At 39.2% G+C, this 25,536-nt stretch overlaps 1 long non-coding RNA gene across 1 annotated transcript in view; it reads right to left on the reverse strand.

The window, feature by feature from the left end:
- Nucleotides 1-25,536, reverse strand: part of LOC123575493 (uncharacterized) — a 41,594-nt gene that overhangs the window by 11,177 nt on the left and 4,881 nt on the right. The window contains exons 3-5 of the long non-coding RNA XR_010577737.2: nucleotides 20,588-20,678; nucleotides 18,194-18,468; nucleotides 17,634-17,715 (exon numbers count right to left, since the gene is read on the reverse strand). This is a non-coding gene — a long non-coding RNA (uncharacterized lncRNA). The remainder of the gene's footprint in view (nucleotides 1-17,633; nucleotides 17,716-18,193; nucleotides 18,469-20,587; nucleotides 20,679-25,536) is intronic.

Here is a 25,536-nt window from a genome sequence, read left to right on the forward strand (position 1 = left end):
AAAACATTGCTGAAAGAAAGCATAGATGTAGCCAAGCATAGTGGTGGTGGGTGCCTGTAATCCCAGCTACTCGGGAGGCTGAGGCAGGAGAATCACTTGAACCCAGGAGGCAGAGGTTGCAGTGAGCTGAGATCATGCCATTGTGCTCCAGCCTCGGCAACAAGAGCAAAACTCCCTCAATAAAAAAATGAAAGAAAGAAAAGAAATCATAGATGACACAAACAAATGGAAACACATTCCCATGGTCATGGATGGGTAGAATCAATGTTGTGAAAATTATCATTCTGTTAAAGGCAATCTACAAATTCAACACAATCCCCATCTGAATACCATCATCATTCTTCACATAATTGCAAAAACAATTCTAAAATTCATATGGAACCAAAAGAGAGCCACATAGCCAAACCAAGACTAAACAAAAAGAACAAACCTGGAGGCATCACACTACCTGATTTCAAACTGTGCAATAAGGCCATAGTTACCAAAACAGGATGGTACTGGTATGAAAATAGGCACATAGACCAATGGAACAGAACAGAGAACCTAGAAATTAACCCAAATACTTACAACAACGGATCTTCACCAAAGTAAACAAAAACATAAAATTTCAACACACGATATCGGGATAATTGGTGAGCCATATGTAGAAGAATAAAACTGATCCCCATCTCTCACCATATACAAAAATCTACTGCAAATGGATTAAGAACTTAAACTAATTCCTGAAACTATAAAAATTCTAGAGGATAACACTGGATAAACCCTTCTAGACATTGGCATAGGCAAGGATTTCACCACCAACAACTCAAAAGCAAATGCAATAAAAAACAAAGATAAATAGCTGGGACTTCTGTATATTAAAGAGCTTTTGCATGGCAAAGGCAACAGTCAGCAGAGTAAATAGACAACCCACAGAGTGGGAGAAACTCTTCACAATCTATACATCTGACAGAGGACTAATATCCAGAATCCACAACAAACTCAAACAAATCAGTATTAAAAAAACAAACAACCCCATCAAAAAATGAGCTAAGGATATGAATTGACAGTTCTCAAAAGAAGATATACAAATGGCCAACAAACATAAGAAAAAAACGTTCAACATCACTAATGATCAGGCCAATGCAAATCAGAACTACAATGCAATAACACCTCACCTCCAGAAAGCCATAATTTTAAAAATATTTAAAAACATTAGATGTTGCCGTGGATGTGGTAAACAGGGAACATTTCTGTACTGCTGGTGGGAATGTAAACTAGTACAGCCACTATGAAAAACAGTGTGGAGATTCCTTAAAGAACTAAAAGTAAAACTACAATTTGACCCAGAAATCCCCCTACTAGGTATCTACCCAGAGGAAAATAAGTCATTATTCAAAAAAGATTCTTGCACACACATGTTTATAGCAGCACAATTCACAAATGCAAAATCATGGAACCAACTCAAATTCCCATCAGTCAACATATATATTATGGAATACTACGCAGCCATAGAAAGGAATGAATTAACAGCATTTGCAGTGGCCTGGGTGAGACTGGAGACTATTGTTCTAGGTTATGTAACCCAGGAATGGAAAACAACATCGTATGTTCTCACTGATATGTAGGAGCTAAGCTATGAGGACACAAAAGCATAAGAATGATGCAATGGACTTTGGGGACTTGGGGGAAGGAATGGGAGGGAGGCGAGCAATAAAAGACACGAATATGGTGCAGTGTACACTGCTTGGGTAATGGGTGCACCATAATCTCACAAATCACCACTAAGGAACTTACTCATGTAACCAAATGCCATCTGTACCCCGATAACTTATGAAAAAATAAAATAAAAATAATAAATGAAAAATAAATTATAACACCAAGAAAGTGAAAAGACAACCCACAGAATGGGAAAAAAAGGATTGCAAACTATCCATCTGATAAAGGGTTAACAACCTCAATATATAAGGAGCTCAAACAACTCTACAAGAAAATATCTAATAATCTGATCAAAAACAGCCAAAAAGATTTGAATATATATTTATCAAAAGAAGACATACAAATGGCAAACAGGCATATGAAAAGGTGCTCAGCCTCATTGATAGAGAAATGCAAATCAAAACTGCAGTGTGATATCATCTCATTGGAGTTAAAATGGCTTATATTCAAAATACAGGAAATAAACGCTAGCGAGAATTTGGAGAAAAGGGAACCCTCATTTACTGTTGGTGGGAATATAAATTAGTACAACCACTATAAAGAACAGTTTGGAGGTTCCTTAAGACACTAAAAATTGAGCTACCACATTATCCAGCAATCCTACTGTTGGGTATATACCCAAAAGAAAGGAAATCAGTATGTTGAGATATCTGTACTCCTGTGTTTGTTGCAGCACTATTTACAATAGCAAAGATCTACAAGCAACCTGAGTGTCCATCAATAATGGATTGAAAAATGTGGTACAGACCGGGCACGGTGGCTCAAGCCTGTAATCCCAGCACTTTGGGAGGCTGAGACGGGCGGATCACGAGGTCAGGAGATCAAGACCATCCTGGGTAACCCGGTGAAACTCCGTCTCTACTAAAAAATACAAAAAACTAGCCGGGCGAGGTGGCGGGCGCCTGTAGTCCCAGCTACTCAGGAGGCTGAGGCAGGAGAATGGCTTAAACCCGGGAGGTGGAGCTTGCAGTAGGCTGAGATCTGGCCACTGCACTCCAGCCTGGGTGACAGAGTGAAACTCCATCTCAAAAAAAATAAATATAAATAAATAAATAAATAAAAATAAAAAATGTGGTACATCTACACAAAGGAGAACTATTCAGCCCTAAAAACGAATGAAAACCAGTCATCTGCAAGATCATAGATGGAACTGGAAATCATTAAGTGAAATAGCCATGCACAGAAAGACAAACATCACATGTTCTCACTTATTTGTGGGATCTCAAAATCAATCCACTTGAACTCATGAACACAAAGAGAAGGATGATTACCAGAGGCTGGGAAGATAGTGGGGAGGTAGGGTGAGGTGGGCATTGCTCATGTGTACAAAAAATAATTCGAATGAATGAGAGTCGCTCTTTGATAGCACAATAGGGTGACTCATGAACACAGAGAAAAGGATGATTACCAGAGGCTTGGGAGGATAGTGGGGAGCTAGGGGAGGTGGGCATTGTTCATGGGTACAAAAAATAATTAGAATGAATGAGAGTCGCTATTTGATAGCACAGTAGGGTGACAATGGTCAATAATAATGTAATTGTACATTTTAAAACAACTTAGAGAATATAATTAGATTGTTCACAACTCAAAAAACAAACGCTTGAGGGGATGGATGTCCCATTCTTTGTGATGTGATTATTTAACTTTGTATGGCTGTATCAAAACATCTTGTTTATGTTACATATATATACACCTATGTACCCACAAAATCAAAAATTAAAAAATTATGAGACAAGACTCAATTTGAATTTGGGGTAAGTAATGTTACTATTTGTATAAATATCTTTCAATACTTGCTTAAACACATTACACACAAATATGCAAATATTGCTTAGTTATACTAAAAAGTTATTCATTGCTTATACAAATTTTAAACTTTACTATGTTTCTTATATTTTCTTTCAGTGAATCTGACACATCCATTATAGAAGTATCATAGGATTTACAAAGAGATTGTACAGACATGGGGAAAAAAGAATAAAAGAAAAATCCTTAGAGGTCATATGGGTTGGTAAGAGTATAAAAGAGAACTGAGTCCCATATGATACATTAAAAACATAACAGGATGTACATCTGAGCTCTCACCAGGAGCCATGGCAACCAGATTGCCCCTGGGCTGAGGGTGAAGTCCCTGAGCACTCTCAGAGACAGACAATGCAAATCAAGTTCGTTCTCATTGTGCTTGCTTGGCCTTCAAAATTGTGTGAGTCCCTAAGCATATATATAATCATGAGTAGTTGTGGGAAAAATAACACCATTAAATGTGCCACAAAAAAAGACTCATCACAAATACTGCAGATGTTTAGATCAGATGTCTGAAGCAAAGAAACAGAGTGTAATAAAAAAAATTTAAAGAAAATTGAGCTTGATAAATCTGTTTCTTTATCTTTATAATAATGCCAAATTTGTTGAGATTTTCTTAAAATGGCATGATTTGTCTACAGCTCTTTGTACTCTGTCTGGCTTAAGTTAAATGTATATACAATTTATATAATAAAATACTGGGCTGTTTTATTATAGTGATAATTTCTTGGTCACCACTTTGATCATATTGTATAAATGGCACTGTAAGACCTATGACTGGTTATCAACAACAAAGTGATCATGAGAGTTTTGTGGCAGATGAAGGAAGGTTAGTTAGTGCAGTGGCAATAGTTGGCAACCTGAGAAACCAAGCTTACTATTTTAGAAAAGTATTATTCTTTCTAACTAGATATTTCCATGAAAAGAACCTTGTAAAATGCAGAAATGCCAAAAGAATAATTATAATAACCAAATAACTAAAATACATCTAAATTTCTCTGACAATTTAACTTCATGCAGGGTGCAGCCAGAATCACAAAGTTTACTAACATAGACATTTATGATCTCAAGACATTTAATTCTTAGCTCGTTGAGGAAAAAAGCAGTAGAATTGTTATTGCAGAGACAAAAGACAGAAAACAGTGGAGGGGCTTGACCACAAGGCATGTTACAATTGTTGGAAACCTCTAAAAATCCTGCCTGGTGATAAGTTTTTCTTATCTCCTTATTGAAGAATATATGAGCAGGCAGGGCATGGTGGCTCAAACCTGTAATCCCAACATTTTGGGAGGCCAGTGTTGGGGGATCACTTGAGGTCAGGAGCTCAAGACTAGCCTGGGCAACATAGCAAAACCCTGTCCCTACAGTTTCTTTTTAAATTAGCTGGCTGTAGTCCCAGCCACTAGGGAGGCTGAGGTGGGAGAATTGCTTGAGCTTAGGTATTTGAATCTGGAGTGAGCTATGATTGTGCCACTGCACTCCAGCAAGAATGACAGAGCTAGGTCCTGTGTACAAATATATACATATTGTGTGTGTTGCCAATGACCAGTCATAGGTCTTACAACGCTGTTTATACAATATGGTAAAAATGATGCTGACAAAGAAATTATCACAATAATACTACTAATAATAGACCAGTGTATTTTATTATGTAAGTTGTTCATAAATTTAATATAAAAGAGGTAGAGTATGAAGATTTGTAGACAAATCACGTCATTCTTTAAAAATCTCAACATAATAGAATTTTTTTTGAGATAGAGTCTCATTCCGTCATCTAGGCTGGAGTGCAGTGGCTAGATCTCGGCTCACTGCAACCTCTGCCACCCTGGTTCAAGCAATTCCCCTGCCTCAGCCTCCCAAGTAACTGGGATTATAGGTTCCTGCCACCATGCCCGGCTAATTTTTGTATTTTTAGTGGAGACGGGGTTTTACCATCTTGGCCAGGCTGGTCTTAAACTCCTGACCTTGTGATCCACTGACCTCGGCCTCCCAAAGTGCTCGGATTCTAGGCATGAGCCACTGCACCCAGCCAACACTTCTTTTTTAAACTGTGCAAGCTCTTTGACCATCATGTCTCCGTGCATCACTGTAATAAGATAACCAGAGCAACTGTTTCCACTGTGGAGGTGGAGGAGATAAAGATACATCCTTTGTACTTTGGGTGCTCTTATCAGGATCAGGGGAGGTCCCTGCACTGATTTTATCTCTCTTAAATGCGCAAAGTACAGAGATTTTTAAAGTGAATAATTTTAAAAGGAATTAAAAATTCTATAATTTTCAGGGACATGCAGGTTTTCTATTGATCATGCTTTTTCTTGATATTTTTAGGCTCTGGCCAGCCGCAAATGAATAATCTCTATCATCATCATTGTGTTCCTTTGTGTTTTAACCTTTCCTGATTCCATCCTCTCTACCTTTTATTTTGAAGAAGAATAGACACCAGAAAATCCTATCCCTACCAAATGCAAAAAAAAAAAAAAAAAAAAAAAATTATAAATATTAACATTTACAAATCACATTTGTGAATATATATTTTAATTAGAAAATTACAATTTTAAACTTTCAGAGGAAATGGTAGTAATATAAAACAGAGGACTTTTTTTTTTTTAAGACAGAGTCTCGTTGTGTCGCCCAGGCTAGAGTGCAGTGGCACGATAAACAGACAACATTTTTATAATAAGGAACTCTTGTATTCTTAATATTTTGCAAATTATTATTCTCTCATCACCAAATAATGTTACCTAAGGTAATATACAACCAATTTAATAAGTTTAGTTTTAAAACACACAAAATTACAAAACAATTAATATGATATTTGAAATCATGATGCATATTGCCAGCCTCCCTTCAGGTAAAATTCTATTAACTCTACAAAAATTTCATAAATGGCAGACATTACATTTCCATACAGTTTTGTGGTAATCAAAAAAGAATTATTAGCAATTTTTATATCACATTGAGACAAAATATTATTTGTGATAAATATCGTTATTGTTATGTATTTAAAACATCTCATGTATTAAGAAATCATACTTTAGATGGGGTCAAGCTGGCCGATGACAAGCAACTGTGGCCCGTGGCTCTCACAGAGAGCAGTGACAAGTGTGAGTGAATCTGCACCTTCATTTGAGGTATCCAGGTTCTTGCACTGGGACTGACTAGGCAGACAGCTCGACCCACAGGGAGTGAGGAAAAGCAAGTGGGGCGATGGCCCACCCAGGTGGGCACGAGCTAGGGGAGCCCCCAGTCGCAGCCAAGGGAGGCGGTGAGTGTGCGACTCTGCTCGGGAAACCACGCTTCTCCCACGGATCTTGGCAACCTGCAGATCAGGAGGCCCCCTCATGAGCCCAGCCCCCATGGCCTGGGTCTGAAGCACAGAACTGTGTGGAGTCTCAGCGGAGAGCTCGCTGGCTCACTGGGGCATGCTGGAAACCCAGGAGTTTTGTGTACTCTGCCCCAAGAATTCCAGCAAAGCGGGAGATACATCCATGCATTCCCCTATGAAGGGGGCTGAATCCAGGGAGCCAAGTGACGTCATTCTGAGGCCCCACTCCCACAGTCCCTCACAAGTGAAGTCATTCTGAGGCTCCACTCCCACAGCCCCTCAGTCATTCTGAGGCTCCACTCCCACAGCCCCTCACAAGTGACGTCATTCTGAGGCTCCACTCCCACAGCCCCTCACAAGTGATGTCATTCTGAGGCCCCACTCCCACAGCCCCTCACAAGTGAAGTCATTCTGAGGTTCCACTCCCACAGCCCCTCACAAGTGATGTCATTCTGAGGCCCCACTCCCACAGCCCCTCACAAGTGAAGTCATTCTGAGGTTCCACTCCCACAGCCCCTCACAAGTGATGTCATTCTGAGGCCCCACTCCCACAGCCCCTCACAAGTGAAGTCATTCTGAGGTTCCACTCCCACAGCCCCTCACAAGTGATGTCATTCTGAGACCCCACTCCCACAGCCCCTCACAAGTGATGTCATTCTGAGGCCCCACTCCCACAGCCCCTCACAAGTGACATCATTGTAAGGCTCCACTCCCACAGCCCCTCACAAGTGAAGTCATTCTGAGGCCCCACTCCCACAGCCCCTCATAAGTGAAGTCATTCTGAGGCCCCACTCCCACAGCCCCTCACAAGTGATGTCATTCTGAGGCCTCACTCCCACAGCCCCTCACAAGTGACATCATTCTGAGGCCCCACTCCCACAGCCCCTCACAAGTGAAGTCATTCTGAGGCCCCACTCCCACAGCCCCTCACAAGTGACATCATTCTGAGGCCCCACTCCCACAGCCCCTCACAACTGATGTCATTCTGAGGCCCCACTCCCACAGCCCCTCACAAGTGATGTCATTCTGAGGCTCCACTCCCACAGCCCCTCACAAGTGACGTCATTGTAAGGCTCCACTCACACAGCCCCTCACAAAACCCATTGGCTTGGAATTCCAGCTGGTGGGGGGCAGCAGGCTGGAGATAGCCGGAGATGGACAGAGTTCCCAGGCAGCCTCTGTATCTGAGGTTTGAGTTGGCCGCTCTAGCCTGCTGGCACCAGGGACCAGGAAGAGTTCCCCATAACACAGCACAGCTGCTGTGCCGGATTGTGGCCAGGCCGCTTCTTTAAGTGAGACCAAAATCCATCCCTCCTCACTGGACAGGGCCTCCCCATCCGAATTTCAGCAACTCCAGCCAGAGTTCTGTGGACAGAACTCTCATTTCTCCCTGGGATGAGGTCCCCAGGGAGAGGGGTAGCTGCTGTCTCCCAAGTTCAGCCGACCTAACCTTGCCAGCCTGCTGGCTCTGGAGACTCCCAGGGATCAGCACAGCACACCTGCTCTGCTGGGGGCAGCCAGACTGCTTCTTTAAGCAGTCCCTGATCCTGTTCCTCTCAACTGGGTGAGACCTCCCAACAGGGGTCTCCAGACACCTCCTACAGGTGCATTCCAGCTGGCATCAAGTCGGTGCCTCCTTGGACGGTGCTCCCAGAGGAAGGATCAGGCTGCCATCATTGCTGTTTTGCAGCCTTCACTGGTGATATCTCCAGGTGCAGGAGAGACTGAGGCGACTAGGGTCCAGAGTGGACCCCCAAAAAACCACAGCAGCCCTAGGGAAGTGTTAAAAACAAACAGAAAGCAACAACAACAATATCAACAAAAAATACCCCACAAAAACCCCATTCAAAGGTCAGCAACATCAAAGATAAAAGATAGATAAGCCCACAAAGATGAGAAAAGCATCAACACAAAAATGCTGAAAACTCAAAAAGGCAGAATGCCTCTTATCCTCTAAATGACATCACCACCTCCCCAGCAAGGGCACAGAACTGACCCGAGGCTGAGATGGCTTAATTGACAAAAATAGGCTTTAAGAGGTGGGTAATAACAAACTTCACTGAGCTAAAGGAGCATGTTCTAACTTAATGCAAGAAGCCAAAAATCATAAAAGAATACAGTAGCTGATACCCAGAACATTCAGTTTGGAGAGCAACATAACTGACCTGATGGAGCTGAAAAAAACAACACGAGAACTTCACAATGCAACCACAAGTATCATTAGCAGAATAGGCCACGTGGAGGAAAGAATCTCAGAGCTTGAAAACTGTCTGTCTGATATAAGATAGGAAGAAAAGAATAGAGAAAAAAGAACTAAAAAGAATGAACAAAACCTTCAAGAAATATGGGATTATGTTAAAAAACTGAACGTAAGACTGATAAGGATACACTGATCCACCACGATCAAGATGGCTTCATCCTGGCCGGGCGTGGTGGCTCACTCCTGTAATCTCAGCACTTTAGGAGGCCGAGACGGGTGGATCACGAGGTCAGGAGATCGAGACCATCCTGGCTAACACGGTGAAACCCCGTCTCTACTAAAAATACAAAAAAAAAAAAAAAAAAAAATTAACCAGGCGTGGTGGCGGGCACCTGTAGTCCCAGCTACTCGGGAGGCTGAGGCAGGAGAATGGCATGAACCCTGGAGGCGGAGCCTACAGTGAGCCGAAATCACACCACTGCACCCCAGCCTGGGCGACTGAGAGACATTCTGTCTCAAAAAAAAAAAAAAAAAAAAGATGGCTTCTTCATCCCTGGGATACAAGGTTGGTTCAACATAGGCAAATCTATAAATGTAATTCATCACATAAACAGAACTAAACGCAAAAGTTGTGTGATTATATCAATAGACACAGAAAAAGCATTCAATAAAATTCAACATCCCTTCATGTTGGAAAAAAAAAAAAAACTCTCAATAAACTAGCTATTGAAGGATGATACCTCAAAATAATAAGAGCCATACATGACAAACCCCCAGCCAATATCATACTGAATGGGCAAAAGCTAGAAGCATTCTCCTTGAAAACAGGCACAAGACAAGGATGGCCTCTCTCGCCACTCCTATTCAACATAGTATTGAAATTTCTGGCCAGGGCCATTGGGCAGGAAAAAGAAACAAAGGTATTTAAATAGGAAGAAAGGAAGTCAAATTATCTTTATTTGCAGATTACATGATCCTGTGTCTAGAAAACCCCATCATCTTAGCCCAATAGCTTCTTAAGCTGATAAACCACTTAAGCAAAGTCTCAGGATACAAAATCAATGTGCAAAAGTCGTTAGCATTCCTATACACCAACAACATGCAAGCAGAGAGCCAAATCATGAATGAACTTCATTCACAATTGCTCAAAGAGAATCAAATACCTAGGAATACAGTTAACAAGAGAAATGAAGGACCTCTTCAAGGAGGACTACAAACCACTGCTCAGAGAAATCAGAGAGGACACAAACAAATGGAGAAACAGTTATGCTCACGGATAGGAAGAATTAATTCATGAAAACGGCCGTACTGCCCAAAGTAATTTGTAAAAGAATTCAGTGCTATTCCCATTAAACTACCATTGATATTCTTCAGAGAATTAGAAGAAATTATTTTAAAATTCTTATGGAACTAAAAAAGAGCCCAAATAGCCAAAACAACTCTAAGCAAAAAGAACAAAGCTGGAGGCATCACACTACCCAACTTCAAACTATACTATAAGGCTACAGTAACCAAAACACCATGGTACTGGTACAAAAACAGACACATAGACCAATGGAACAGAATAAAGAACTCAGAAATAAGATCATACACATTCAACCATCTGATGACAAACCTGACAAACACAAGCAATGGGGAAAGGATCCCTTATTTAATAAATCGTGTTGGGAAAACTGGCTAGCCGTATGCAGAAAACTGAAACTGTACATCTTCCTTACAGCTTATACAAAAATTAACTCAAGATGGATTAAAGACTTAAACATAAGACCTAAAACCATTAAAACCCTAGAAGAAAACCTAGTCAATACCATTTAGGACATAGGCATGGGCAAAGACTTCATGACTAAAACACCAAAAGCAATGGTAACAAAAGCCAAAATTGACAAATGGGATCTAGTTAAACTAAAGAGCTTCTGCACAGCAAAATAAACTCATCAGAGTGAAAGGCAACCTACAGAATGGGAGAAAATTTTTGCAATCTATCCATCTGACAAAGGGTTAACATCCAGAATCTACAAGAACTTAAATTTACAAGAAAAAAACAACCCCATCAAAAAAGGGGCAAAGGAAATGAACAGGCACTTCTCAGAAAAAGACATTTATGCGGCCAACAAACATACGAAAAAAGAAAAAAAAAAAAACCTCATCATCACTGGTCATTAGAGAAATGCATATCAAAACCACAATGAGATACCACCTCACACCAGTTAGAATAGTGATTATTAAAAAGTCAGGAAACAGCAGATGCTGGAGAAGATGTAGAAAATAAGAATGCTTTTACACTGTTAGTGGGAGTTTAAATTAGTTCAAATATTGTGGAAGACAGTGTGGCAATTCCTAAAGGATCTAGAACCAGAAATACCGTTTGACTCAGCAATCCCATTACTTGGTATATACTCAAAGGAGTATAAATCATTCTACTATAAAAAATCATGCATACGTATGTTTATTTCAGCACTGTTCACAATAGCAAAGACTTGGAACCAACCCAAATGCCCATCGATAATAGACTGGATTTAGAAAATGTGGCAAATATACACCATGGAATACTATGCAGCCATAAACATTGATGAGTTTATGTCCTTTCCAGGGACATAGATGAAGCTGGAAACCATCATTCTCAGCAAACTAACACAAGAAAAGAAAACCAGACCAGGCGCAGTGGCTCATGCCTGTAATCCCAGAACTTTGAGAGGCTGAAGTGGGCAGATCCCCTGAGGTCAGGAGTTTGAGACCAGCCTGACCAACATGGAGAAACCCTCTCTCTACTAAAAATACAGAAAATTAGCCAGGTGTGGTGGCACATGCCTGTAATCCCAGCTACTTGGGAGGCTGAGGCAGGAGGATAGCTTGAACCTGGGAGGCAGAGGTTGCAATGAGCTGAGATTGCGCCACTGCACTCCAGCATGGGCAATAAGAGTGAAACTCCATCAAAAAAAAAAAAAAAAAAAAAGGCAACAAAAAGAAAACCAAAAACCACATGTTCTCACTCCTAAGTGGGAGTTGAACAATGAGACCACATGGGTATATACATGTTCGCCTCCCACAAGGAGGATAACATCACACACCAGGGCCTGTCTGGGGCTGAGGGGCTGGGGGGCTGGGGGAGGAGTAGCATTAGGAGAAACACTTAATGTAGATGACGGGTTGATGGGTGCAGCAAACCACCATGGCTTGTCTATATCTAGGTAACAAACCTGAACATCCTGCCCCTGTATCCCAGAACTTAAAGTATAATTTAAAAATTTACATAAATGTATAAAGTCTAGTGTAACTGATATATTATAATGAAATGTCAACTATAATCCCAGCTCAAAGAGAATACCATAAAATTATGAAGGGCTTTCCACAAATCTCTAAATTTATGTCCTAAGATTACATTTGTATTTCTTCTTGAATAATTTCCTTATTTTAGCTATGATTTAGTGATAGTAAGATGGTAGTCATGAGGAAAAAATTCTCCTAACACTCCACTGAGAAAATTCTGCCTCATTTCACCACACACCTGAGTCTTAAGCAGTCACTTCTAATGCAGCTGAATAACAGATTCTCACCCAGCTGAGTCTATGAATTGAATCCATGTATGTGAGATAAGGCCCCCAAGGAGTGGTAATAAGCTGGGAACGCCATCAGCTCATCTTCCTTCAGTTCTATATTGTCATTGTCCCCTGTAGAAGCAGGACAGCAAGCTGAGAATGCCATCAGCTCATCTTCCTTCAGGCTTATATTTGTCATTGTCACTTGTAGAAACAGGACAGCCCTGGCATTGGGATTGTTAGAAACAGAGAATTATCAAAGGGAAAATTGAACTTCCCTAATTTTTGGAAAACAGCAGATTGGAAACAGATGGGCTCCAACCTTTTCCATGTGTGAGGTCATTGTCCCAGGTAGCCTTGCTCAGGACCACATTTCTTGTCAGCAAAACAGAAGTTAAATGATATTTCTAACTTCCAAGAGAAGAGAACATAATGTCAGATTTTCTCATGGATTCCTACAAGTTCAAGAAAGTTTCAAGGCCTTCATTTATTTCTTCTTCAGTGGTCTCAGGGTCACCTAGAAATATAAGCTACTTTGTTGGAATTTGGAAGATACCTCATGCTCCAAAATTACTTAAAAAGATGTGCTTTTTCTCCCTGGGAAAAGAGCCCCAAGTCAAGGCATCTGGTGTGGGAAGCAGAATGCAGGCTGCTTTTCACCTCCCACATAGTAGGCCTGGTATATTTATCAAGGGCAGAAAAAAAAAACACCTCCATTGCAGGCAGCACTGATGGCTGAGATGCACACTGTCCTTCTTTATATACCTTATTTTGACATAAATTTCCAGGAACCTGTGTTTGCCATCCCATCCCTTTTTCTCCTCTACTGTCTCTAGTCATGGGATATTTTATTTCACAAACTAGAACATCTACTTCTTGGCAACAGAGACACTTTTTGCTTTGTGACACCCACCAACCAAACCTGAATTCTAACTTAAACGTTAACCTTAATCCTGATTATAACTGCCACGTTTATGATACTTTTAATAAAAAAAAAAAAGAAACTTGATGTTATAATGGTAGCTTTTCTTCCCACAAACCTATATATCTTAGCATAGAGCACCAGCTCAGCCTGTTTGGGTTTGGCGTGGTGTGTTCCCATGCTTTGTCTTTGATTCTATAACAGACAAGTCTTCCAGTTGGCCTCCTTTAGGACACCCTCACCCTCAGACTTCTACTCTCTGCAAATACAATTCTGCCTGAACTCTCTGACTGGATCCATTCCATCATTAGCTGCCATAAGTACAACCTCAATACTCAATCTTTGTTGTTTCTCAGCTCTTTATTTGTTCATTTAATTGCCTTATTTGAAGTTTCTCTATTTATTCTTTTTAAACTTTCCTTGGCCAGTGCTCACAGAAAAAAAAAAAAAAAAAACCTGTCAAGTAAGAATCCTACACCTAGCAAAGCTATGTATCAAACATTGAGGTTGCTTGAGTTCAGGAGTTCAAGACAGACCTGGGCTACATACTGAGACCTCATCTCTGCTAAAAATACAAAATATATATTAGCCAGGCGTGGTGGTGTGCACCTATAGTCTCTCAGCTACTTGGGAGGCTGAGGTGAGAGTATTGCTTGAGCTCAGGAGATCTAGGCTACAATGAATTATGATTGCACTCCTGAACTCCAGCCTGAGTGAGAGTGAGGTCCTGTCTGAAACAAAACACCACCAGCACCACCAGCACCACCAATACAGAACCTTAGGGAATATAACAAAAATGTAGTTTTGGTCAATTGTTCCTATTTTAAATTTCTGATTTTTCTTTACATTCTAATGTAAAAAGAAATGACAGCACTGGTAAGACCTAGGCTGGAGGGGCCTGCCCTAGGCTCACATGTTACCTCTGGGTGATCCCTACAAAATCTCCAGAGACATCTGGGGTGAGGAATAAGCCAATGTCAGCATCTCAGAAAAGGGTTACACTTTAGACCTTCCTGAAGCAAGAGCCTGAAAGAGTTGGGATCTAGCAGGAGCACATTGTGCTCTCTTAAGCATTTCCCACCAAATGACCTAGATGCAGGGCTGTCTCTAGGACGTGGGTGCTTGGGTACCAGAGTTCTAAGTTCTGTTGGGGTCTGTCACCAAGGAAGTAAGATCACTTTTTCAAAGTTTCATCCTCTCGGCCCCTTGCTTTCTTCCATAAAACCCATCCAAAGGCCCTGCTGGGCTACTGACTGCTCATTATCCCTGCATGTCAACTCTACCTGTCTCTCTCTCGATTTCTCTCATCTCTTTTACTTCCTCTGTCCAGTGTTTTCTCCCTCATTTTCTGCCTGTGTCTTTCTTTTTCCCTGTCCATATGTATTTCTCTCCCTGTCTTTCTACTGCATTCCTCAACTTCAGAAAGCAAGCTCCAGTGTTATGAGCTGCTCTATGCGGTGGCCTACACAACAGAGAATGAGGGAGTGCCCAGACCCCGGGAGACACTCAGGCTGTCATCTACACTGAATCCGACCAGTACCCACATGAGTGTGCTTGGAAGCCAATCCTCCCACAGCCCAGCTTCAGCTGAGAACACAGCCTTGGCCTCATGGAGCCCCAGGTGCAGGCAGCCAGTGAAGCTGTGTCCAGATTCAGGTCCACATAAACCATGGGATAGTAGGGATTTGTTGTTAAAGGTGCTGAGTTTGGGGACAATGTTGTCTGAGAGAAGCAGATCACTATCTTCTTCCAGGCCCCAGAGTCCTCCTTCCCTCTCCTTTTCTCTTCCTCAGGCTCCCTCTAGATCCACCAGTCTCTTTCTCGCATCCTCTGCCAAAGTCACTTCTGCCTGCATATCTCCACCAGGAGTGGCATCTCCCCGACACACTGTTCCCAGACTTGTACAGGGCTGGCCCTCTGTTGTCATCCTGGTCATGGCATAAATGTCACCTCAATGAGGTATTTGGGTCCCTCGAATGCTATGGTCCCCCACCCTCCCTCCCGACATCCTACTTTATTTTAATTATAGCATTTACTCTTCTTTTACATGCACTTGCTTTAGTGTTTTTGTCCATATATCCTCAGACTGTGGGCTCCTTGAGTGGGGGAAAGGGCCACTCTGTCACTTCTCAGCACCACATGCTGGGCCCACCAGGGCCCTTGGCACAGGTTTAGTTCTGTGGCAGCGTTGCTGAGTGAATAGATGAAAAAATGTCTAACATCCTTGTCTGCTTCTGATCACCTCATAATGACATATTTATTTCTTTTAAAAAACACAATTAGAGGCTGGGCGTGGTGGCTCAAGCCTGTAATCCCAGCACTTTGGGAGGCCGAGACGGGCGAATCACAAGGTCAGGAGATCGAGACCATCCTGGCTAACATGGTGAAACCCCATCTCTACTGAAAAATACAAAAAACTAGCCAGACGAGGTGGCGGGTGCCTGTAGTCCCAGCTACTCGGGAGGCTGAGGCAGGAGAATGGTGTAAACCCGGGAGGCGGAGCTTGCAGTGAGCTGAGATCTGGCCACTGCACTCCAGCCTGGACGACAGAGCCAGACTCCATCTCAAAAAAAAAAAAAAAAAAAAAAAACACAATCATAGTTGATAATAAAACATAAATGGCAAAATAATTATAATTTCTGAAGTTTCCTATTGAGTATTTGTGATAGCTTTTATAATGATCCCTATTAAGATTTTAAGTTTTATAACTTTTACATTTGATTTTTAATGAAAACCTGTTTTATTTAACTCTGAGTTGTGACAATAAATTTTATAGTCTATCTCCAAATTTTTCTATAGTTTAATAGTTTTATTCTTTTTATGAATGATTTTGACCCTGATATTTATTTTAGAAAGAGGAATTCTACAAGTTTTCTACAAGGTCGGGCCAATCACATTTCTCATCCAGGATTTAGCATCTGATGTTCCAATTAACAGTTTTACAAGTTGATATGTCAAGTAACCCTGTGCCATACGTGCCCTAAATAATTCTAAATTATTTGATGAATATTTGACTCTCTTTAATTTTCAAAAATTGTTAATCATAACTTGTTAGTTCATGTACAACTCTGAACTCATGCACTAGATTTAAATTCTGCAGTTGCTTACACATCTGGCTTATGGTAAAGGTGGATCTTTAGATGAAACAAACAATTTGGAAATTTATGACAGTTGGGAAAATAATTTCAGAACAAGAAGCAAGAAGGAGAAGTCAATGGTGGGGCAAAAGAAGAGAGGTCAGAATCATAAGGGGCAAGAGGGAGAGCTGCACGCCAGGAGGAAACTGAAGGACAAGGAGGGGAAGGATTTACTAAAACATATGTCTAGTTTTTGTTGCTCTGATTGTAATTTTTTTCATCTTTAGCCATCTTCAGCCACAGAATATTTTAGTGGAGCAATGTTTTATTTAGAATTGTATGTAGAGTCTTCTTCCTACCAACTAAAAATACTGTCCATTTGACCTGAGGAATCTTTGTTTTTCTAAAGTGCCTCTCAAAGGAACCATGTTTCTCTAGTTAACATTAATGAATGTGGCCATTAAAGGTTCAAATAATCCTTGATGAAGTAATGCTATTCAGAGAAATAACTGTAAGAATTGTAATTAAATTATATATGTACCAATAGTTTTATCCTAAAATGAAGAGTATTTAGAGTACAGTTTGTGTGTATCCTGTGCACCTAATATCTCAGCCCTAATGCAATGGTTGGCCATATCTTAAAGCAGAAAAAAGCCTATGACCCTAGTGGATATAATACCAGAGAAAACATGCTCTATGGATTAAAGATGTTTTCTAAAGATAAAAAAGTGAAAGGAGAATGTAACCAGTTTCACAGTAACTGACAGCAACACTTATCCAAATTGATGCTGATCGACGGAAAACCACTAACCGTCCTCTCTGTGAGGTTGGCTCAAACAATAGGCACAAAGGTCCTATGCCTATGGTCTACCCTCAGATTCTTATTAAAAAAAACTTTAGGCATTATAACACATAACAGTAACACAAGGATAGCACAGTGGGATGAAGATGGCCTGATTCTACCAGGAATGTCAACGAAATGGGGTCTACAAAGTCTAGGTACCAAACTCAGAATAAATAGCTGCAGAACTCGATAGAAAGAGAACAGAGTTCAGCTCTTGTGCTGACTTACCACATCATCATGCACTTGACAAGTCAGGAAAAGCAAGGCAAAGGCGACCTTCATGCGCGGTGCACATAGTCAAGGCTGCCACCTATGGCAGGGGAGAGTGCAGAATATATTTCAGTGGAGTCTTCATGTCACCATGAAAATTAGTAGACCACCTGGGGTAAGTGTCCTATTCAAGTGTACTATTTTAAAATCTTTTATACCATATGTTTACTGTACCTTTTCTGTTTATATACACAAATGCTGACCATTGTGTTACAATTGCCTACAGCATTCAGCATGGTAAGATGCTGTACAGGTTTGTAGTTTAGGAGCAATAGGCTATACCATATAGGTCTAGGTCTGCGATAGGCTATACCACCTAGGTTTGGGTAAGTACATTCTATGAAGTTCACACAACAATCACATTACACAATGGTGCATTTCTCAAGATATATCCCCATCATTAAAAATGCATGATTGTATAAAAAATAAAATGGATGTTGAAAGAGTGAAATTTCTATCTATTGTTTCATAACATGTAACCCCAAAACTTTGTGGCATAAAATCACAATATTTATTACCTAATTGAGTTTCTGTATATGAGAAATTCAAGAACAATTTATCACGGTGGTTGTGCCTCAGGACATCTCATGTGGTTACAGTCAGATTTCAATTGGGGCTGTCATCCAAGGCTTGACCGAAACTAGAAGATCCACCTTCAAGTTTGCTAACATTCATGGCCTGCAAGTTGGTGGGGTTTGTAATTGAGGCCTCAGGTTCTCTCCACATAGATATTTTTGTAGGGCTGCTTGATTGTTCTCACCAAATAGTTGCTGGTTTCTTCCAGAGTGAGTGGCTTAGGAAAAAACAAAGCATAAGTGGCAAAATCTTTTATGACCTAGACTCAGAAGTCACACATGGTCACTTCCATCACATTCCATTCACCAGAAAGGACTTTTCAGCTTGATATACCTTCAAGAAGAGAATTAGGGTCTATGAAAGGACTTCAATAAGTTTGTGAAAAAATGAAAGTAAAACACAAAAATAAAATATATAAGCCTTATTTCTCAACATAAGCTTCATGAAGTTCAAGACACTTTTATAAGCAATAATACCAGCCTTTAGTCTATCCCTACAAAAAGTAAAGTCCTGGAAATTTATCCTTGTCAAGACAGTCTTTTTTATATTATTAACTGAAGAAAAATGGGTCTCCTTTAAAGGTTTTTAAAATCAGAAAAGAAAAAGAAGTTAGTGGGAGCCAAATCAGGAATAAAAGGTGGATGCCTAATAATTTTCCATGGAAACCCTGGCAAAATTGTCTTTTTTTTTAAATGAGGGGAATGAAGAGGAACGTCGTTATGGTGGAGAAGAATTCTCTGGTGAAATTTTCTGGAAATTTTCCTTCTAAAGATTTGGCTAACTTTCCCCAAATACTCTCATAATAGCATGTGTTATTGGGTTTTTTGTTTTTGGCCCTCTAGAAAGCCAACAAGCAAAATGCCTTGAGCATCCTAAGACACTGTTACTATGAGCCTTGTTCCAGACCAGTCACCTTTTGCGGAGACTGGACCACTTTCACCTCTTGGTAGCCATTGTTTTAATTGTGTTTTGTCTTGAAAATTTCATTGGAACAGCTGTGTTTGACTTCCTCACACAATTATTTGAAGAAATGCTTCAGGATCTTGATTACACTTATGTACAATTCCAGTTGAAAGCTCTGCTCTTGTCTGCTGCTGATCTAGAAACAAGAGTTTTCAGATCTACTGAGTGGAAAAATTTTCAAAATTGTGTAAATTTAACCAACTGAGATGGCTATGGTGTTGACTGTTGTTTATACTGTTGTCATTCCTAAAGCAGGGCATGAACAAGATTAATTTCTTTTCTGGTGAATTAATGTGAATTGTCTGCCACTGCAGGCTTTATCTTCAACATCTTATCGCTTCTTAAAATGAGTTATTCATCTGGAAACTTGTGAATGTTGGGGGACACTGTCCTCATAAATTGTTTTAAAGAATCAGTGATTTTACTATTCTTTCACCCAAAATTACCATAAATTTGATGTTTATTCTTGCTTTAATTTTAGCAGGATTCATGTTGCTCTAATAGGATCTCTGTTCAAATTGCTGTCTTAGTTTCCTTATTATAATTCCTCAAATTAGATCCTGTTCAGACATGTTATAACAAGTTAGCACAAGTTTATTTAGGTGCAAAATATTTTTGTAATCTATGCATAGTTTTTTCCATGTGCATTTTCCATGAACTTTTTGAAGATCCTTATACTTCTTGAAGAGTTTCAAATAATTTTCGCACATATTTTTAAACTATTACAAGAAAATTATCTATAGAACCGAATTTCAGATTTATCAATTTGTGATAGGTATAATAACCAACGGAAATACCAGATAGGCAGCTTAGCTATTAAAATAGAATTGGAGTTAAATGATTATAGAGATATTCAGTAAAGACCTGCAGGCATTGAAAAGCATTAAAAAATTTAGAAATAACATAACATGATTATATGTACCATTTAAAAGGAGAAAGATCAGAAAAAAAAATAAGAACACGGAGAAGGACCAATAATAGAAAATGTTATGTAAAATGTAAGGATAGTGAAGCCATTGCTGTTCTCCACAAGAGCACTGACATTTCTTTGTCAATAGTATCACTGAAACTCCTGCTTCCATTTCCAAAATCCTGTCTTTGTGAAGCAGGGTTTTTTGGGTTTTTTTTTTGTTTTGTTTTTTGTTTTTTGTTTTTTTTTGCAGTGACAGCAATCAAAACAAGATTACGAAGTAGACTGGACATAAGCACCGCATTTTGGGTGCCACTGTCTCCCATCACCCCCTGATGGAACTGACTAGTTGCAGGAAAACAAGCTCAGGGCTCCCACTGATTCTACATTATGGTGAGTTATGTAATTATTTCATTATATATTATAATGCAATATAATACAATATGAAATAAATGTAATGTACTTGAATCATCCTGAAACCATCCCGCTGCCCAGTCCATGGATAAGTTGTCTTCCATGAAACTAGTCCCTGGTGCCAAAAAGACTGGGGACTACTGCAATATAGAAAGAAAAATATAAAGAGAAAAACACAAAGTCTATAACATCTTGAATAACACATGCACTGACGCTGTACAGAATATACTAATTACATTCATTCATTTAAGTATTAACCAATACCTACAAACCACATACAAATGCCTGGAATTGTTTTAGGAGAACAGTGAATGAAAAAGCAAGAGAGAAAGATAGCAAATTAAAAATACACATGTATGATTATCAAAGTGAGACCCCATCTCTATAAAAAAAATTTACACATGCACGTCAAGTCGCAATGAGTACTAAGAACAAAAATGAAGTATGAGAGAAGAGACAGATAAATTAATTCATGTAGAATGATCAAGGAAGTTTTTCTGCAATTATAGCAGTTACCATCACAGGTTTTAGAATCAGACGGATGCCAGTTTTAATCCTGGCTCTGCATCTTACAGCTGGGTGTCCCATGGACAATTCATTCCACCTTTAAATCTCAGTTTTCTAATTTCAAATTTCTACATGTTTATTATTAGAAATAAAAACACATGAAAAAACATAAAGAATCAAGCACAGAAAAATAATGAGACTCTAATGAATCAAGAATAATGGTTATAAAAATGGAGACAATAAAACTGCCAAACTTATTAGACAATTCTGAAGATTAGAAGAAAATATACATAAAGAATTTAGCATGTCATGTGGCATATAGTTAGCCCATGGTAACTACAATTATTATCCTCGTCTTACTAAGGGAAAATATGTATCATACTTGGGCATTAAAAAAGCTGTGAGACACGGTTTTTCAAATTATGCAAACACATAATTAAAGATTCAATTTTATGTTAAATTAAATAGTTCTACCTTTAGCTTTTTTTTTTTTTTTTTTTTGAGACGGAGTCTCCCTCTGTCACCTGGGCTGGAGTGCAGTGGCCAGATCTCAGCTCACTGCAAGCCCTGCCTCCCGAGTTTATGCCATTCTCCTGCCTCAGCCTCCGTAGTAGCTGGGACTACAGGCGCCCGCCACCTCCCTGGCTAGTGTTTTGTATTTTTTAGTAGAGACGGGGTTTCACCATGTTAGCCAGGATGGTCTCGATCTCCTGACCTCGTGATCCACCCGTCTCGGCCTCCCAAAGTGCTGGGATTACAGGCTTGAGACACTGCGCCCGGCCTACCTTTAACATTTTTAAGATTCCTTGAAAGCGTATGTCAAAAATCTCATGTAATGCTTTCTGCTTCTTAACCAAAGTTTAGAGGAACTTAACAATCAAACTCTTAAAATGTAGTTATATTAAATAAACTATTCAAAGCAAGAATAGGCACAACAGCTTTAACTTCTTAAAAACTGCTTAAGCATCTCAACTAAAAAAATCATTTGTCTTTCAAATACACAGGAATCTGTTTGGAAAAAATTTGACTAGAGAAAGTTGGAATTCTAAAGTAAAAAGTGCACAAGGCCATAAAATTTTTTCAGTTTTCAGCCGGGTACTTTGGGAGGCCAAGGAGGGAGGATCATGAGGTCAGGAAATGGAGACCATCCTGGCTAACACGGTGAAACCCCGTCTCTACTAAAAAAAAATTAACCGGGCGTGGTGGCGGGCACCTGTAGTCCCAGCTATTCGGGAGTCTGAGGCAGGAGAATGGCGTGAACCCGGGAGGCGGAGCTTGCAGTGAGCTGAGATCCGGCCACTGCACTCCAGCCTGGGCGACAGACCGAGACTCCGTCTCAAAAAAAAAAAAAAAAAAAAATTCACAGCTTTCAATTTAGATGTCAACTGGGGAAAAAAAACATTCTCTAAAGTTTGCTTTTATACCATTAAACACTTTTTATTACCAGCAATACAGGCGACTCATTCAGGTTGAATCTTGAAGGTAAACTTTAGCTTAATTTTAAGTTTTGGTTAATTTTTAAGCATTTCTCAATCACCTGCCATGATTTCATCTCAGAAACCAAAATCTCAATTTCTTTTTTTCTTTTTTTTTTTTTTAGACGGAGTCTCACTCTGTCGCCCAGGCTGGAGTGCAGTGGCCGGATCTCAGCTCACTGCAAGCTCCGCCTCCCGGGTTTACGCCATTCTCCTGCCTCAGCCCCCCGAGTAGCTGGGACTACAGGCAGCGCCACCACGCCTGGCTAGTTTTTTGTATTTTTAGTAGAGATGAGGTTTCACCATGTTAGCCAGGATGGTCTTGATCTCCTGACCTCGTGATCCGCCCGCCTCGGCCTCCCAAAGTGTTCGGATTACAGGCTTGAGCCACCGCGCCCGGCCCAAAATCTCAATTTCATTTAGACTTTTGGAATATTAAAACAGAATGTTAAATGCTTCAAAATAATTTTCATGTACAGGCTTACAAATGAAAGCCTCTTTTGGCTTTCATGTGGACCACAAATCTCCATGTATTACAAAGTTTATGAGAACATAACAAATGTTAATACATACATTTAATTCTGAAATAAAAACTTACAACAAATAAAATTGAATAACCTAAATAAAATGAACAAATTCCTAGAAACAAAAAACCTACTAAGACTGAATCAGAAAAGTTGAATAAACCTACTCAGCAAAGAGATTCAGCAAGGAGATTCAGCAAGAAGATGGCATCAGTAATCAAAAACTCAGCAACAAAGAAAAGCCTAGACCAGAGGCCTTCACTGTTGAATTCTACCCAACGTTTAAAGCAAAATTAACAACAGTTTTTCTCAAACTTTTTCAAAACGTTGAAGAGGAGTTAATATTTTCTAACTTATTGTATTAAGCTAGTATTACCCTGACACCAAGCTAGACAAAGGCACCATAAGAAAACTACAAACATCCCTTACAAATGCTGATGCAAAAATCCTCAACAAAATACCAACAATTCAAATTTAGTGGTACTTTAAAAGGATTATACACTATGAATGAATATAATTGACTCCTGAAATAAAAGTATGTTCCAACACGTGAGAATCAGTGTAATATCACATTAACATAAAGAAGAAAAAACCCTCATGTGATCATCTTAATCAAAGAAAAAGCATTTGTCAAAATTTAACCCACATTCATGATAAAATATACTTAATAAACTATAAAAAGGAATAAAACACCTTAACATAATGTTATATTTTTAAAAACACCCAGCTAACACAGCTAACATTATAACGAAAGACTGAAAACTTTTATCCTAAAAACAAAAACAAGGATATCTGCTTTTACTACTTCTATTTAATATAGTACTGAAGGTTCTAGTTAGTTAAAACAATAAGGCAAGTGAAATAATAAAAGATGTTCCAATTTTTAAAAAAGTAAAATTTTCTGTTCACAGATTATATAATCTTATATATTAAAAATCTTCTAGTTTCTGTGAGATAAACTATCAGATGCAATAAATAACATTCAGCAAAACTGCAGGATACAAAATCAACACATGAATATCAGTTGTATTTCTACAATAAACTATCTGAAGAAGAAATCAAGACAACAATATTATTTATGATAGCATCAGAATAAAATACTTAGAAACCAACTTAACCAAGGAAATGAAAAACCTGTACAGCAAAAACTATAAACATTGCAAAAAAGTATTAAAGATGACACAAATGAAAAGACATCATGTGTTTATGGAATGGAAGACAAAACCTTGTCAAGATGCCATTGTTATCTATAGTCATCTACAGATTCAATAAAATCACTATAAAAATTCCAATATTTGCAAAAATAGAAAAACCTATTCTAAAATTCAGATGAAATCTCAAAAAACCCCAAGCAGCCAAATCAATCTTAAAAACTAACAAAGTTAGAGGACTAACACCTCCTGGTCTCAAACTTACTGTAATGCTTCAGTGCCCAAAACGATGTTGTACCGGCATAGAGACAGACATAAAGACCAATGCAATACAAAAAAAGAACCAAAAAGTATGGTCATGATTTTTAACAAGGGAGTCAAAACTATTCAATGGGGAAACGACAGTATATTTTTTAATGGTGTTAAAAATGAGTATTTACATGGAAAACAATAAAGTTGTACCCTTACTTTACACCATATAAAAAACTTAATTTAAAATGGACCAAACATCTAATTGTAAGAGCTAAAACTATAAAACCCTTAGAAGAAAATGTAGGAAAAATGTTTCATAACACAGAACCTAACAGTAATTTCTTGGATATGACAGTGAAAGCACAGACAACAACAACAACAAAAATACATAAAAAGAACTTCATTAAAGTGAAAAGGTTTTATGTATCTGAAGATACAATCAATATATTGAAAATAAATTCACAGAGGGAAAGAAAATATTCACACATTATATATTTGATAAGTAATTAATATCCAGGCTATATAAAGACCTCAGAAGCAACAACAACAATCAAATTTAAAGATGAGCAAAGGTTTTAAAATATACATTTCTTTAAAGAGGATATACAAATGACCAGTAAGCACAGTATAAGGTGCTCAGCATCACTAATCATGAGAAAAATGTAAATCCAAACCACAATGCATACCAACTGACACATATAAGTGTACCTGCCATCAAGAAAAACCACCACCAGCAAACCAAAACAACAAAGCCCCAGAAAACAGCAAATGCTGGATGTGGAGAAGTCAGGACTCCTGCACACTGCTGGTGGGAAAGTAAGGTGGCACAGCCACTGTGGAAAACAGTAATCACCATATGATCCAGTAACTCCACATCTGGGTATATACCCCAAGAAACCGAAAGTGGGAATTTGCACACCCATGTTTATAGCAGCATTCACAAGAGCCAAAGAGTAGAAAAGCCCAAATGTCCATCTACAGATGAATGGATAAGCAAATATGATCAATACACACAATGATATATTATTCAGCCTTAAAAAGGAAAGGCATTCTAATACATGCTACAACATAAACCTTGAAAAGATTAAA

Source organism: Macaca fascicularis, chromosome 9 (assembly GCF_037993035.2).
Source record: "Macaca fascicularis isolate 582-1 chromosome 9, T2T-MFA8v1.1".
NCBI classification, from domain to species: Eukaryota; Metazoa; Chordata; class Mammalia; order Primates; family Cercopithecidae; genus Macaca; species Macaca fascicularis.